The sequence below is a fragment of the Narcine bancroftii genome, chromosome 7, assembly GCF_036971445.1.
Source record: "Narcine bancroftii isolate sNarBan1 chromosome 7, sNarBan1.hap1, whole genome shotgun sequence".
NCBI lineage: Eukaryota > Metazoa > Chordata > Chondrichthyes > Torpediniformes > Narcinidae > Narcine > Narcine bancroftii.
Window position 1 is genome coordinate 32,249,564 of NC_091475.1, and position 16,453 is coordinate 32,266,016.

The following is a 16,453-nucleotide window of genomic DNA, read 5'->3' on the forward strand; positions in this document are numbered from 1 at the left end:
GGTTGACACATACTAACCTCTCTCAGTCTTGATGAAAAGTTTTGGCTTGAAATGGCCACCATTGTTTTTCTCTCACTAATGCTGCTTGACCTGGTAAGTTCCTCCACAGATGTTGTTTAGCTTTAACTTTTAGCCGCTACTCTTCAAATGTTTTCTATACTTCTATCCTCACAGTGTTGCTTATGCTCTTCCATTTGAAAATCGTGGTGATCCTTCACTTAAAATATTTTCTTTGTTTCTTTCTATGTCTTTAAGTGAATTCAATTTACTTCGTTACTACTCTTAGTTTCCCAAAACCAAATGAATTAACCCTCATTCTAATAAGCTTTTGCCAAGCTGGCTCAGTAAAATTCCCGGTATCCAGCGCCTTGCCAAGCTGGCTCAGTAAAGGACCCGGTATCCGGCACATTGTCAAGCTGGCTCAGTAAAACCCATGGTATCCGGTGCCTTGCCAAGCTGGCTCAGTAAAAACCCCGGTATCTGGCACCTTGCCAAGCTGGCTCAGTAAAGACTCCGGTATCCGGCACTTTGCCAAGCTGGCTCAGTAAACCCCCCGGTATCCGGTGCCTTGCCAAGTTGGCTCAGTAAAACCCCCAATATCCGGCACCTTGTCAAGCTGGCTCAGTAAAGCCCCCGGTATCCGGCGCCTTGCCAAGCTGGCTCAGTAAAACCCCCGGTATTCAGCACCTTGCCAAGCTGGCTCAGTAAAACCCCCAGTATCCAATGCCTTTGGAGATTGGTAATGCCGGAAAAGTGAAGTTGCCCATTGTTTGAGCTTGCGTTGTGCGTGATTGGCGACTGACCAATTTTAAACCTGTATTTTTTACCTATTTATTTTGTTTGACTTTTTTTGCCAATTGCTTGAGATTGCCAGCTGCTTGAATTACAGATAATAGGTATTTTACTATATTAAGGATTAATATTAGTTGATCATCTTGAGAATTCCTCATTAATATTTTTTTAAATTGATAAAATAAACAATATTTTAACAAAATGAGGAAAATTGCTTTATCCCAATTCAGTAAGCATTTTACTCTACTTAGTTTCCTATAACAAACTGTGTTCCTGGCTACGGATTCAAATTCATTATCCAAATGAACTGGATTCCTCACTACCTGGTTACATCCATCTGGCTGAGGAGCCCCCAGTCATATGACGATTCCTGTTTCCATCTCTCTGACCTTTCTCAGTCACTTCATTTGTGGATCAATGTTAAAATCGGTTTCATAGTCACTGAGATCTGACAGGATATATCGCAACAGTACAGGCCCTACCTAGAATAGTCAAATTTAAGTTGTGAGCTATGGTTACTTGATAAATGCTTCAAGTTTCTTAAATATATCTCCTCATTGAGTTGACAAGGATGAATTTATTGGAGAATTACATGCCATGACTAATTCAGCACTTTTTGATGTGCACAGAATAGGTTTTGCTATTAATGTTAAAACACCAATTTTTAAAAATAATAATTAATACTTCAGAAATTATTCAGGTTTCAGATTTAGATTTCCAATTTATTGTTGGTGTACAAACATGACATCACGTACAACCCTGAGATTCTTTTTCCTGCAGGTGAGGCAGAATTACTTTTTATTGACTGGTGCAAAAATACTGTACTCAACGTACACATATAAAGAAATGCAAACAAACTGACTTGCCATACAGAGAGAAAGAAAATCAATACAGTGCAAAAATAAGAATCTGTAAATTAGACCCTGATTCAGTTTGTTGTTGAGGAGTCTGATGGTGGAGGGGTAGCAGCTGCATCTGAACCTGGTGGTGCGAGTCTTTCCTGATGGTTGCAGCGAGAACAGAGCATGCACTGGGTGATGTGGATCCTTGATGATTGCTGATGCTCTCCGACAGCAGCGTTGCCTGAAGATGTCCATGATGGTGGGGAGGTTTTACCTGTGATGTCCTGGGCTGTGTCCGCTACCTTTTGCTGGGCTTTACGCTCAAGGGTATTGGTGTCCCCATACCAGACCATGATGCAGCTGGTCAGCACACTTTCCACCACACCTCTGTAGAAATTTGCCAGGGTTTCCAATGTCATACCAAATCTCTTGAAAAAGTAGAGGCACTGACACACTTCATGATGCCATTCGTGTGTTGGGTCTAGAAAACACCCTCTAAAATAGAGACTCCCAAGAACTTAAATTTGCTCACCCTCTCTACCTCCAATCCTCTAATGACCGCTCAATCGTACACCTCTGGTTTGTTTTTATGTAACTGTATTATGTAAATGATGTTTTTTTTTAACATATTCTCAACTCGAACACAGTTGTACAAGTTATGCTATCATATAATAAAAATGGTAAACTAGCATGAGCTTTTGGCAGTGAGACCATGAAAGAATGTCTCATGTGAGCTAATGCCATCAGAAGCTATAACCTTACCTTGATGGACTTGGACCAAAAAATAACAACAGGGTGCATCTCACTGGGTACGATAATGAACGTGAATCAAATGTTTTTTTTTCCACCTCCTAACAAAACACCTTTAAAGCACGCAATCATTTCTGAAAACACTGAATCAAAATGCGATGAAAATGAACATGGCTGTATCACTCTCAGCTTGACCTGACTCTCCACTCACAATAAGAGTGCTTCGTGCTTCCAAACTCAGATCAGGACACTTAAAAATCCATTAAAAATATAATTAACATAAAACATAATTACTATAATTTACATACTTTTGTTTTAATTTGAAGAATATTTGCTATCATGACTGTAATTTGTAGTTGTTGACTTTTAAGGCTTTCAAAGTCATGAAAGAAAGAAAACATTTGGCAATACCAAAGTGACCTAAATGACTATAAATATCTGAACATTTTCAATTATGTGAGTTAAGAGAAATGCCATGTCTTGATCCATTTTGGCAGAAATATTTGTCCAGGATGCTCTCTAAGCTTCAGGATACGACGTATCAATCATATTGTAGAACAGAAATTAAGACATCCTTTCTCTAACCATATGATAAAAGAATTATATTCAGGGAACTAATTAAACCTACTCTTTAAAGATGTCATGCCCTGCATTCAAATTTCAAATCAGTCATTGACCTCAGCTTTGCATTCAGGCTGATCTCCTCAGAATGAACATGCACTAATTATACTGAAAATTAAAGGGGGAATTTTGTACATTTTGAGAGAAAACTATCTGGACCAATATAAATGAAAAAAGAAACATTAATTTCTCAGCTACCCAAATGTCAACTTCGTGTCTTTTTAATTTATTGCAATTTTCAGGTAAGATTTATGACTGATTATGAGTACCAATTGAATCTTCAGAAGTCGATTGGAACCTGGAAATTATCCAACACAGATGAAACTTTTTTCCAGTCCAGAATTGGTCATTTGACTCTTCCTCTGCCTGTTCTTTCAGAGAGTTTAATTAAAACTCTTTCAAAAGCCATTTGATAATTTATTGAGTCATATCCCAACATAATTGCCTGGCTATTTGCCAGCATCTTGGCCCATGTTCTTCCAAACCTTCCCTCTCCATGCACATGTCCAAATATCTTTTAAATGTTGTAATTGTACCTGCCTCTACGGCTTCCTCTGTCAGCACATTCCATGTACATATCACACACTATGTGAAAAAAGTCTCTCTCAGATCATTTTTAAACCTTTCCCCTCTCACCTTAAAATCTAGGCCCTCTAGGTATTAGACTCCCCTTGGCTGAGGGAAAGACTGTGAGTATTCACCTAATCTGTGACCCTCATTATCTTATATACCTCACAAGGTCAGTCTCAGCCTCTTGCACTGCAGGAAGTTCTAGCCTCTCAATTCTCTCCTTGTAACTCAAGCTCTCCAGTCTCTTAATGTTCTTGTAGATTTTTTTCAGCAACATTTCCAGTTTAATGGTATCCATCTAACCAGGGAGGCCAGAACTGCACACAATATTCCAAATGTGGCAGCTGTTACCTGGGGTCCCAATTCCTGCACTCAATGTCCTGAAAGGTGAAAGCAAGTGTGCCAAATGTCTACCTGTCCATCTGTGACGTTACTTTCAGGAAACTATATACTCGTATTCCAAGGTCTCTCTATTCTACAATATTCCCCAGGGCCCTACAATATACTGTGCATGTATTGCTTTAATTTGACTCACCAAGACGCAACACTTCGCACTTAACTAGTTGACAATGAACCATTGAAGGGTCAGACAACCTTCTTCACTGTCCAATTTTATTGCCATAATAAAATTACTACGTCAATGCCATTTTCATCCAGATTGTTAATATAAATGATGAACAACAGTAGACTACTCATCACAGGAATCTCAGTGAATGATTGGGTGCCTGGAATGCCTAGCCAGGGATGGATGGAGGCTGGTACAATGGGAACATTCAAAACAATCTTAGATAGATAGCCACATAGAAATAAAAAAAGAGAATTATTGGTGTGAGATAGGGAAAAATTAGTTTGTTGTGGAGTAGGTTGATATAGGTTGGTAAAATATTGTGGCTGGTAGGGTCTGTACTGTGCTGTCATGTTCTGTGTTCTAATGTCTAAGATATCTGTCCCCTCGATCCTGCTCTGTCATTCAATGCAATCATGTCTGTTCATCTCAATTCCTAAATTTCCTCTCTTATATATCTTGATGCCTTTTGGGGATTAGACTTAGCTACCTTCTTTGTAAAACCATTCAGGATTTCACTCCTATGGCATTGAATTCTAAAAGTTCATTACTCAAATATTTTCCTCACCTCTTGGCCTGTAACCTGAGTCTGATATTTCATTTTTAGACAGATCAGTCAGTGGAAACTTTGTCAATGCATAAAAGAAAACATGCCTATGCAGAAAACACCTCCCCCGCACCCAGGTATCCAGCACCTATGGGATTGGTAGATGCCGGAGAAGTGAAATTTCCAGTTGCTTGAGATGCCTGTTGAGTGATTGAGGAACTGACGGCAAAGGGGCAATAATTTTAAACTTTCATTTTTTTTTACCTATTTATTTTCCTCATTTTTTTTGCGCCAGTTGCTTAGATTTTGGATAACAGGGATTTTATTGTATTTGCAAAGCTTTAAAAAAAAAGTGGGTCAGTGAGTCAGGAAGGATCTGTGAAGAGAAGTGGAGAATGAAGACTTCAGGTTTAAACCATCATCAAGGCTGAATGTGGAGAGGAAAGTCAGCTGCATAAAGAGCAGAGGAGTAAGGGTAAGACAAGGGCCAGTAGGTGATTGATGGAGGGTGTCAACCTGAAACATCAGCTAACCATTGCTTTCCACAGATTCTGAGTCCCTCTAGCAACTCATTTTTACCCCCAAATTCCCACACCTGCACTCTCTCCTACATTTGTGAAAGTACCTGCTATGGCTCCTGCGCACCTGGTGATGTGGGGACATGCACCTGCTGTGTTCTGCAGGTGATGGAGCCGAATTTCAGAAGGGGAATCAATGCACCTGCTGCTGATCTTTTACAATGCATTTAGGAGTGCTGATTTAAATTGTATTTTAAATTTAATTTAGACATACAATACAGTAAAAGGCTCTTCTAGGCACGAGCCCATGCCATCCAAATATCCTATTAATCTACGACCTCAGTACTTGTTGAAGGGTGGGAGGAAACCGGAACGCCCAGAGAAAACCCACAGTACGTACAAACTCCTTACTGACAGCGCCTGGTTTGAACTCACGTTGCTGGCGCTGTAACAGCATTGAGCTAACCGTTAGACCATTGGTGGGCAATATTTTTTTTAAAACTCACATACCACCTTAAGTATTCCCTATGCCATAAGTGCTCTGTGATTAGTAAGGGATTGCTTAAGGTGGTATGTGAGGGGAAAGAAAAAGGTTGAAAATCACTGTTTTAATTGTACCTAATTGACTCGTTATGTGCACGGTTTCATAACTCCAAAGGAATTGGGCCAATGACAATTTTTCTCAAGCAAAATATTTCAGTAACAATTGGGTCTAGAGCAATGGTTCTCAACCTTCCCTTCCCACTCACATACCACCTTGAGCAATTGCTTACTAATCACAGAGCACCTATGGCACAGGGAATATTTAAGTTGGAATGTGAGTTTTTAAAAAAGGTTGCCCACTCCTGCGCTACATTAACCATGCTGGGGACTGAATTTCTAAACAGCACTATATCATTTGCTGAAAGTATGATAAAGTGAATCACATTTATTTTACTTTTGTGATAAATGTAAATGTGACAGACATTTTGGTCTTACCAAAATCTTTCCATCACAAATTTTTCATTGAGTTATTAAAAGGAAACCACAGACACAAGACTAGTGGTTAATGCTCCAAAAAAATGGAACATTTTGATGTTGACTCAAGCACTGCAAGTGACAATGGTTCTCAATGATGACAATTAGTCTGGGAAGCAGTAAATATTCTGCAAATGTCACATCCAACAGAAGCATAAAAAAACAGAATGCACACTAATGACCTTGTGAAATGAAAATGTTTCTCTTCCACTGAAAATATAGTGGCACAAATAAAAATGACATGGCAAGCAAATTCTTTTCTTTTTAATATATTTTTATTGAGTTTAACATAATAATCCTACATACATAGTCTATTAATATAACAAAAGGCACGTCATATATATCACAAATTAATATAAATGCACTTCAAAAAAATCCATCATATTTGTTGATTTAACATTCTTTCTTAAAAATAATTCTGGATAGAAACCAATTGAGATAGAGTATACCAACCCTTGCTCAAAATGCACAGTAACTTCGGTCCAACTTGATGACATGATCAAGAACAACCGCAATTAAACCCGTATATAATCAATTAATCTGAAAAAAAATTTAAAAAAGGACACAAAAACAAACTAAAACTAAATCAAATCTATCCCCTCTCTCTAATCAAGGTTACCTTGTGTAAAAAAAGTAAAGATATGAATCAAATAGCGACCTTCAGAAACCAGACAGAGAATTGCCGGACCATCCAAATGACTTAAATCTGCCGAACATGATAGCATTCTATGAACGGGCTGCACGTGGCGGCACACATCATGACGCAGGCGAACCGGCTCCACGTTTGTATCGGCCGCAGTCAAGGTGGTGCTGCCGGGCTTTGCTTCCCTCGTGGCCAGAGGGGCCGCGCACGTGCACTCGGCTGCATCGTTACATCACCGCCCACACAGAGGCGGGACTTGCCAACCAACTTATAAGGCGTGTGTTTTTCAAATTAAACCGTTGGAAGTGAAACTGTCTCACAGTGTGTAGTCTCATTCTTTCACTCCCTCTCCGTAGCTACCACTACACCCACATCTTTTCAAATTGAAATTTTCTATCTATAACATTGTAACTAATTTTCTCCAACTTTAACTATGACATATTTAAGGTGAGCAAATTCTAAATTGAATATTTGTCATAGTAAAATGTATGTGATTTTATAGTTTGCCAGCTTAATGTTCGCATCATATGAGCAGTAAAGTAAAGAAACAATATCTCAAACAAACACTCTGAAAGGAACCCTAAACATGCTGGAGATATGTGGAGGCATAAATTCAACATTATTGGGCCTGTTTTATGGGAATAAAAAAGGGTGAAAAAATTATTAGTTTAGCAGGTCAATGAGGCTCCCATGCTCCTCCAACCTTGATAAATAAATTCATGGACTCTGCTCAGAAGAAAGCCCTGAAGCCTCGTTCATTTTTGTGAGGCACGGGTGGTATTACTCCTTAGCCACTTAACAACTGGGTACTGTCGCTCATTCTCATCTCCCCCTCATTCACTTCTCATTCCTGAACGTAACTCCGCCTCTGGGTTGGCAGACAAGTGTCGGAAGCCTGAATTACTGGTACACTCAAACTATTCTCCATGAGAAGCAAACAGAGTACTGGGGAAAAATAAATTACAGCCCATGTATTTAATAGAATAGTTTGCATTTATATTTCATTCATGGGGGTAATTTTGCTTTATTCATAAGAATAGAATGAAAACAATTTGACCGGAACAAGTATCGGTGAAATAACATTTTGTGTCCACGGGTAACAGGAGTGAATTACTTTATTGTCTGATTGCTGTATTCTATGATCCATCCACACCACCTATCCCCATAACCATATTTCATCATCATCTACACATCAATTCATCTCTGCACAATAACCATCTAACCATCAATCAATTATTCCATTATTTATTTGAGAGTATTAAATAGGGTTTCTGCAAATATTTCTACTTCCACATTTCCTTACATTAAAAATAATTTAAATGGAAAGAATATGCTGCTACTCAAAACAAGCACATTTGAATGTCGTATAGATTAAATATTAATCAAAGGTAAAATGAGCACGAGAAAAATGTCAAAAGTAGTCAACTGATTAAATATTAATAATTTTTAAAGCCCAAATTAGTAAATGGTTGTTACTCTTTTAATAATCACATCACTCCTGGTTTAGGTAGAAATTACTGCTCCAGCATTTAGTTGGAAGTAATTTCAAGAAATTAATCCCAAGCCTGTCATAATACTATATTTGGCAAAGTACTTACTGCTTATCATAAGACCATAGTTAATCAAAATGGGAGAATACCTCTGGTCGGAAAGAAACATCTGTGTGTGCTTCATTTTAAATTGCTGATATTGTTAATTCCTTCATTTTTTGCGTGTTCTTAACGTGATCCTTTGTCAAAATCAAGAACCTCATTGGTGCAATTTGCACAGCACAGAGAAAATTTGCCATAATTTATATTAGACTCTAATTACCTGCATGTTGAAACAAAATACTGTACACTCAAAGCTTACTTCTGTATCTTGATACAAATAAAATATTCATAGTGAGTTCTATCATATTTTGGTACATCAAGTTCAGCGATTGTTCTGTATGTTTATATCCCATCAACCTGAGCTGTGAGGTTTTCTCTGGATGACTGGTGGCAATGTAAAATGTGTTTGGATTGTAGAATAGTTGCTTGGAGGTTCCCTTTGGAATGAATTTTAATATTACCAAGCCTAATAGAAAATGCAATTACAAGTCTGTTTCACAATACTCCACCAGTTAAGTAGGTAATTTTCAATCACAGCTTCCTGCTTACTCAGGAGCCGTTATCATCCTTGTCCTTTCTTCTAATTTACCGGTAGATGAAAATATACATTGTGGATTGCCTCCCAAGTGTCTATCAAAATATACCGCAAAGTCCAAACCATGCACATTACCTGGAGTGCTAAAAGATGAATGGAAAAACAAAGGACATTGTTAATTCAATCAGTGGTGATAAAATGTAAGCAGGTGGAGGTTCCCGGCAACATGTTCTCTACATTAACATTTAATCTCATTCTATGTTTGTCTGAATTTCAATTTTTAATTCCCACCATTACCAACACTGCACATTAGCAAGCGAACGTATTCTAGTTACAGTCTGTCTGAAGTATTTAAGGGCTGTATAAATCGAGGTGAACTGACTGACTTTTGCCTTCATCAGCATTCCCAGGGTCTGCAGCGGGTGCTTGAGAGAAGAGTAGGGAGCAGGTGGCAGCAGACAGATTTAAAATGAACTGTGGAATCTGCTGCAGTGGGGACTGAAGTAATTAATTTTATATCACAGTACACAATTTGGGGTTCTAATCAGACCCTCATTGAGCTCTGTGCAGTCATCTTACAACATAAACGTATGAGCCAAAAATAAACATTGAACCGCTGTGAAGTTGCTGTAGTGCCGTGGAGAAACAGCCCATTAAAATAATCTTGATTGATTCAGCCGCAATTCAAAAGTTATCTTGGTTTCCTCTGGTTTTTGGCTCAGGTTCAGCTATTGGGATTCGATTTTCCAGATTGTTTCCCCCCCCCCCCCCCAACCCCCACCACTCATTTGAGCTGCAAATGGCTGAGAAGAAATGAAAAAAAGGTGGACCAGGACTTCAACAACTTCAGCCAAAGTCAAGGCCCAGAGTGATGAGATTCACAGGAAATTGAAAAGGTCTCGGCGAAGGAAGGAGGAATTCAGAAGTAGGACAAGCACCAGGCATCTCTTAAATTGTGTGTGTTAAAGTGGCTTCTGAGATCTCTCTGCTCCTTCAAAGTAGGCCTTTGCCACCACCATTTTATGCTCACCTGCCAAATCTCTAGGGTCCGAGATTCTCTCCCCAACATCTCTTCATTTTGCAAGATCTTCCTTGAGATCTAGCTCCATGTGATATTTCACAATTCTCCAATGAAACAGATTGGATGATTTTAAATATATAATGTAAGTTGCAATTGCAGTGAATTCAATGTCAAAGCAAGTTTGATCTTCCAAAGCACATCACCCCCCTGTTCAGGATTGAACATCACAGACCACTTATCCGGCCAACTCTATATCCTGTTGTCATCTACGGTAACCTTCCACATCATCCACAAAACCTCCAAGTTTTGTGTCATCTACAAACTTACTCACTCACTGCTCCATTTCCTCATCCAAGTCATTTATAAAAATCACAAAGAAAATGTGTCCCTGAACAGGTCCTGACGGAACACAACAAGTCAATGTCCTCCAGGCAGAATGTACTTAATCTACTACCACCCTCTGTGTTCTATGGGCAAGCCAATTCTGAATCCACGCAGCCAGGTTTCCATGGATGCAATGCCTCATGATTTTCTGGATGAGCCTACTGTGATAGTACAGATTCTATCACCAATGTGTATATGTACATATCTACAGATGGTCGTGTAGGATGACTGTGATTGGCTGAGAGTGTAGCCACACCTATTGGCAGGTCTTAAAGGATTGCTCCTAGCCAGACCAGGTCATTCTGGACTGGTCGACCTACTTGTGATATGCTCCAGTCTTTTAGTTAATAAAAGCCTTGGTTTGGATAAACAAGTCTTTGGTTATTTCGACGCGTATTACACCTACCACGGGAAATGCCTGACTAAAATTCATATTCACCACTTCCTCTGTTCTACCTTCATCAATTTGTTTTGTCACCTCCTCAAAACATTTAATTGTACCCCTTAGGCACAACCTGCCCCTCACAAAGCCATGCTGACTATCCCTAATAAGACTATAGCTCCTTTTCCACTGACATCCCAGTTAATTGGCTGTGCAGTGTCCCGGGATAGAAAGCTCTTTGTTCAGTTTCCACTGGGCCACCCTTAACTGGGACACTAATTGCTTTTCCACTGAACACACTCATTCCTGGGAATGAGTTCTTCCAGTTCTACCTTCAACTGGAAATGATGACTTTCTGCTGTCCCTTTTTCACTGGTTTTATCAGCACGCCGGGGTCAGCAAACACCGGGGATACGAGTAGGGGTAGAGGCGGTTAATGCCCGGCATGAAATGACATCATTTGACACCAGCATTTAGACAGTGTTCCTTTTCCACTGGACCCTGTCTCAGTAAATTCTCAGTTAATTCCTGGGACAAGGGTGCCAGTGGAAATGCTTGTTAATCCTGTCCCTATGAATCCACCTCAATAGTTTGCTCACCTCTAATGTAAGACTGACTGGTCTATAATTCCAAGATATCCCTAATACCTTTCATGAATGAGGAAACTAAATTTTCAAATCACCAACTCTCCAGTTCCACTTCTGTGGCCAGTGAGGCACGAAGATCATGGTCGTCACCCCAGCAATCTCTTCCCATACTTCCTGAGGTATGTCATCCTGCCCCAGGGATTTACCTAACCAAATAATTTTTCAGAAGCTCCAACACTACCTTTTCTTAACCTTGACAGGATCCAGTTCATTAGCCTGTTCTATGCTGACCTCACATTCATCAAGGTACACCAAAGCAAAGTACCTTCTTTCCCTTTTGTGTCTCTAGGCACATGTTCCCCCTTTTATTCCTAAGCAGCCCTAATTTCACTCTAGTCATCCTGTGTTCTTCATGTACACATAGAATGCCTTAGAATTTTACTTAATCCTACTTGCCAAGGCCTTCTCTTGTCTGCTTCTAGCTTCAGGTTCTTCTTGGCTACCTTATAATTTATTTGAAGCCTGTCTGATTTTTGTTCCTTAAACCTTCTTTTTGACTAAATGTTTCCCTTCTCTCGTCAACCATGGTTCTATCCTACCATTCTTCCCCTGTCTCAGTGGGGCAAACCTATCCAAAACCCCATACAAGTGGTCTGTGAACAGGCTCCACATTTCCCTGACATTTTCAAAAACTTTTTTGATGACAAAATTGGTATATGGCCAGCAAACAACTTTTGTTTTCAAGTTCATCAAAGTAGCTATAGTAAATGAACTGAATGATATAAATATTGTAACTTTATGGTCATTTTTCTGACTAAACGAACAATTGCTGGTATGGCTCCAGACCTTCTCATCTGTTGCATGCGATAAACCACTGTATGTATGTTTGGGCACACCCATTGGCTGACTGTGCCTGTGGTTCCTCCCACAGGCTCCACGCCCTCAGAGATCCTGAAGACCTTCACTGATCACTTCACACCCACCCATAATGCACCAGGGCCACGGCGTATTATTCTACCCCAAACAGAGGGCACGCCAGACTCGTGGCCACATACCCACCAGTCCAAAGGCAGCGATTGCACACAGGCGCCCCAGACTGCCCAGGTCTCCGCCACTGCACTGCAACCACAGCCTGATAGATTTAATTTGTAACTGTATTATCACCACTTCACCCTGCCAGACTCTTAAAAGAAAACAGGGGTGAATGTGGTAAACCACTGTATGTATATGTTTATCTGTTTGGGCACTCCCATTGGCTGACTGTGCCTGTGACTCCTCCCACAGGATCCAGAATGTTCCACTGCCTTTGACCAGTACAGAACAGTCAAGTAGCATGGACGTGTTTTTGTTCTAAATCTAACAAAAGCCTACTGGTTCGTTTAACTTCAGTCTTTTGGAGTTATTGATGGTGCTTCAATACACTATTGTGTTTGCTCAGGCAGCCAAGCCAGAAAGTTGCACTGGATCGTAAGCTGGTTTCTCAAGAATGTGAGAACATAGAAGCAAGAGTAGAAGCGACCCCTCGAGCTCCACCATTCCATACGATTATGACTGCCTTTCCCCAGGCTTCATCTCCTCTTCGTCAGGTTGTACTTGTTCAATCAAGTGACAATAAACTTGACTCGACTCTCCCCTGTCAGCCTTAATTCTCTGATTGTTCAAAAAATAAGAATTAACCTCCTCTTTAAAAACTCTAGTGATCTAAACTTCACAACCTTTAGGGCATCTGAGTATCGTTACCCACAGTGAGAAAAGTTGTTGAATTTCAGATGAGACTTTAAACTCAAACTTCAAATGGAAGATATGTCATGGTACAATGTGGAAAAAGAGATTTGCCAGTATCCTGCCAGCATCTATTTCTCAACCCACACTGCCGCAGCAGATCAAGTGATCACTCACTATGCAGTTTGCAGAAGTGGATATGGATAAATCGGCTTCTGCAGAGGCAAATATCAACACATCGAAAGGAAGCATGGGGAGATCCAAAGGACGTTGAGACATGATCAGATGTAAACTCTCGCTTCCTCCAGAGCTGCAGAATCTTAAAACCACGTCAAGCACAATAACCAAGCATCCAATAGTTATGTTATTATTCCTTTTATTAGGTCCTCACAGTTCAAATACATGACAGCATCTCAAGTGTAATCTTGAAATGGAAAAGTAATGACATCATCACTCCAATAAAAAAACAATAGAATCACAGATCTCACATATTCATGGAGGTCTGAAGAGGAGGACTGATGGTGTTGTTAGACAATGAACATTTTGTTATGAACAAGATAATATAATGCTGTCAGGTGATGTGTAAAATAGGGAAATAGAAGTGAGAGTTTTTTCTGCCAAGTTCATTTCTAAAATATTTTGTTATACCTCACTGTTTGATGTTCTGAGGTACATCACATTCATCTTTAAGATACTTCCTTAATCAAAATATTCACAAGGACAATTCTAATTTGAACGTGCACCTCCCATATTTCAGTTTTATTTCCTGGACCTATAAAAAAAATTGGTATGCTCCCACAGAATACAAAGTTTCAGGCTTATTTAATCAGCAATTTTTGTGGATGATTAACTCTCACTGCTGCAGTCGGAGGTGCCCACCTGCTTCAAAAGGGCAACAATCATACCGGTGCCCAAGAAGAGGTGAGTGAGCTGCCTCAATGGCTATCGCCCATAAGCACTCACTTCTACTGAGATGAAATGCTTTGAGAGACTGGCCATGGACAAAATTAATTTGTACCTAAGTAAAAAATCTGGGACACTGCAAATCACCTACCACCACAATCGCTTCACAGCAGATGCAATCTCACTGGCTCTCCACTCGGCCACTAAATCACCAAGTCAATAGCAACATGTACGTCAGGCTACTTTTCATCGACTACCATTCAATGTTCAACACCATCATGCCCTGGCCAATGAGCTTCAAATCCTGGGGTTCTGTACCTCCCTCTCGATCTTTGACTTCCTCACTGAAAAGACCACAGTCAGTACAAATTGGAAACAACGTCTCCTCCTCACTAATAATCAATGCAGGTGAACTTCAAGGATATGTGCTTAGCCCACTTATCGACACCCATGGCCGTGTGGCTAGGCCCAATTCAAATGCCATCTTCAAATTTGTCGATGACACCACGGCAATGAGAAAGCATAAAGGAGTGAGATGGATCAGCTAGTGGAGTGGTGACACACTAACAACCTTGCACTCAATGTTAGCAAGTTTAAGGAACTGATTGTGGACTCAAAGAGGGGGAAATTAGGAGAACACTAACTTGTCCTCATAGAGGGGTCAGCAGCAGAAAGGGTGAAGAACTTCAAATTCCTGAGTGTTAATATCTCTGAAGATCTGTCCTGGAGCCTCCATGCTGATGCATTCATGAAGAAGGCTCACCAGTGACTATATTTAATAGGGAGATTGAGGAGATTCAGTATGTCACCCAAGACTTGCACATTTCTACAGTATACTGTGAATAATGTTCTGACTGGCTGAATCACTGTCTGGCATTGAGTGGCTAATGCACAGGACAAGAAGTTGTTCACTGCCACCATGGACATCAGTTTTCACTCCATTAAGGATATCGACAAGAGCCACTGTCTTAAGAAAGCAGCCTCTATCCTCTAGGACCCTGACCACCCAGGCTATGCCTTCTTCACACTGCGACCACAGGAAGGAGGTACAGGAGCCTGAAGACTAATACCCAATGGTACAAAAACAGCTTCATGCCCTCTGCCATCAGATTTCTGAATGGACAATGAATCACAGACACTACCTCTCTTTCTCTTCTTTTGCACTAATTTATCTATATTTCAAAAAAATGTAATTTATAGCAACCTGTCCACCCATTACGCTGCTGCAAAACAATAATTTTGTGACATGTTCATCACAGTAATTTCTGATTCTGATTCTGATGCATTTTTCTTTGGGATTCTAACATGAAACTAAGAGTACTTTTGGAAAATTTATCAAAATATGTGATAAGACTAAAATATGAAAAAGGACTACATATTTTTCCTATAAATAGACTTAAAATCCCCTACAGTGAAAACAATCTACAGATTCTGGTTGAATATTAATAGAGCTGCATGTTGACTTTCAGCCTCAATTGACGAGAAACATTGCTCTGACGTGTACATGTCAACAAACAATATTGCCAAGTCATACATATTTGATTATCTTCATAAAATCCCTGTATATTCTGGAGAAAAATCAGATTCTAATGAAAAGTTAACCATTACACATGCACCCCAACATGGTTTACACAAAATATTTCCCAGATCACCCTGATATGCAAATTATTCCAACATTTTCAATCGTTACTCAGAGTTAATCAGAACAACTTCTAAAAAAAACTGCAGAGAACAAAACAAAGGACTCTACATCACCTTTGTTGACCTCACCAAAGCCTTCGACACTGTGAGCAGGAAAGGGCTTTGGCAAATACTAGAGCGCCTTGGATGCCCCCCAAAGTTCCTCAACATGGTTATCCAACTGCACGAAAACCAACAAGGTCGGGTCAGATACAGCAATGAGCTCTCTGAACTCTTCTCCATCAACAATGGCGTGAAGCAAGGCTGCGTTCTCACACCAACCCTCTTTTCAATCTTCTTCAGCAAGATGCTGAACCAAGCCATGAAAGACCTCAACAATGAAAACGCTGTTTACATCCGGTACCGCACGGATGGCAGTCTCTTCAATCTGAGGCGCCTGCAAGCTCACACCAAGACACAAGAGCAACTTGTCCATGAACTACTCTTTGCAGACGATGCCGCTTTAGTTGCCCATTCAGAGCCAGCTCTTCAACGCTTGACGTCCTGTTTTGCGGAAACTGCCAAAATGTTTGGCCTGGAAGTCAGCCTGAAGAAAACTGAGGTCCTCCATCAGCCAGCTCCCCACCATAACTACCAGCCCCCCCACATCTCCATCGGGCACACAAAACTCAAAACGGTCAACCAGTTTATCTATCTCGGCTGCACCATTTCATCGGATGCAAGGATCGACAACGAGATAGACAACAGACTCGCCAAGGCAAATAGCGCCTTTGGAAGACTACACAAAAGAGTCTGGAAAAACAAACAACTGAAAAACCTCA

At 40.2% G+C, this 16,453-nt stretch overlaps 1 protein-coding gene across 1 annotated transcript in view; it reads right to left on the minus strand.

The window, feature by feature from the left end:
* epha6 (eph receptor A6) overlaps positions 1-16,453 on the minus strand; it is a 429,920-nt gene that overhangs the window by 294,265 nt on the left and 119,202 nt on the right. The window lies entirely within an intron of this gene.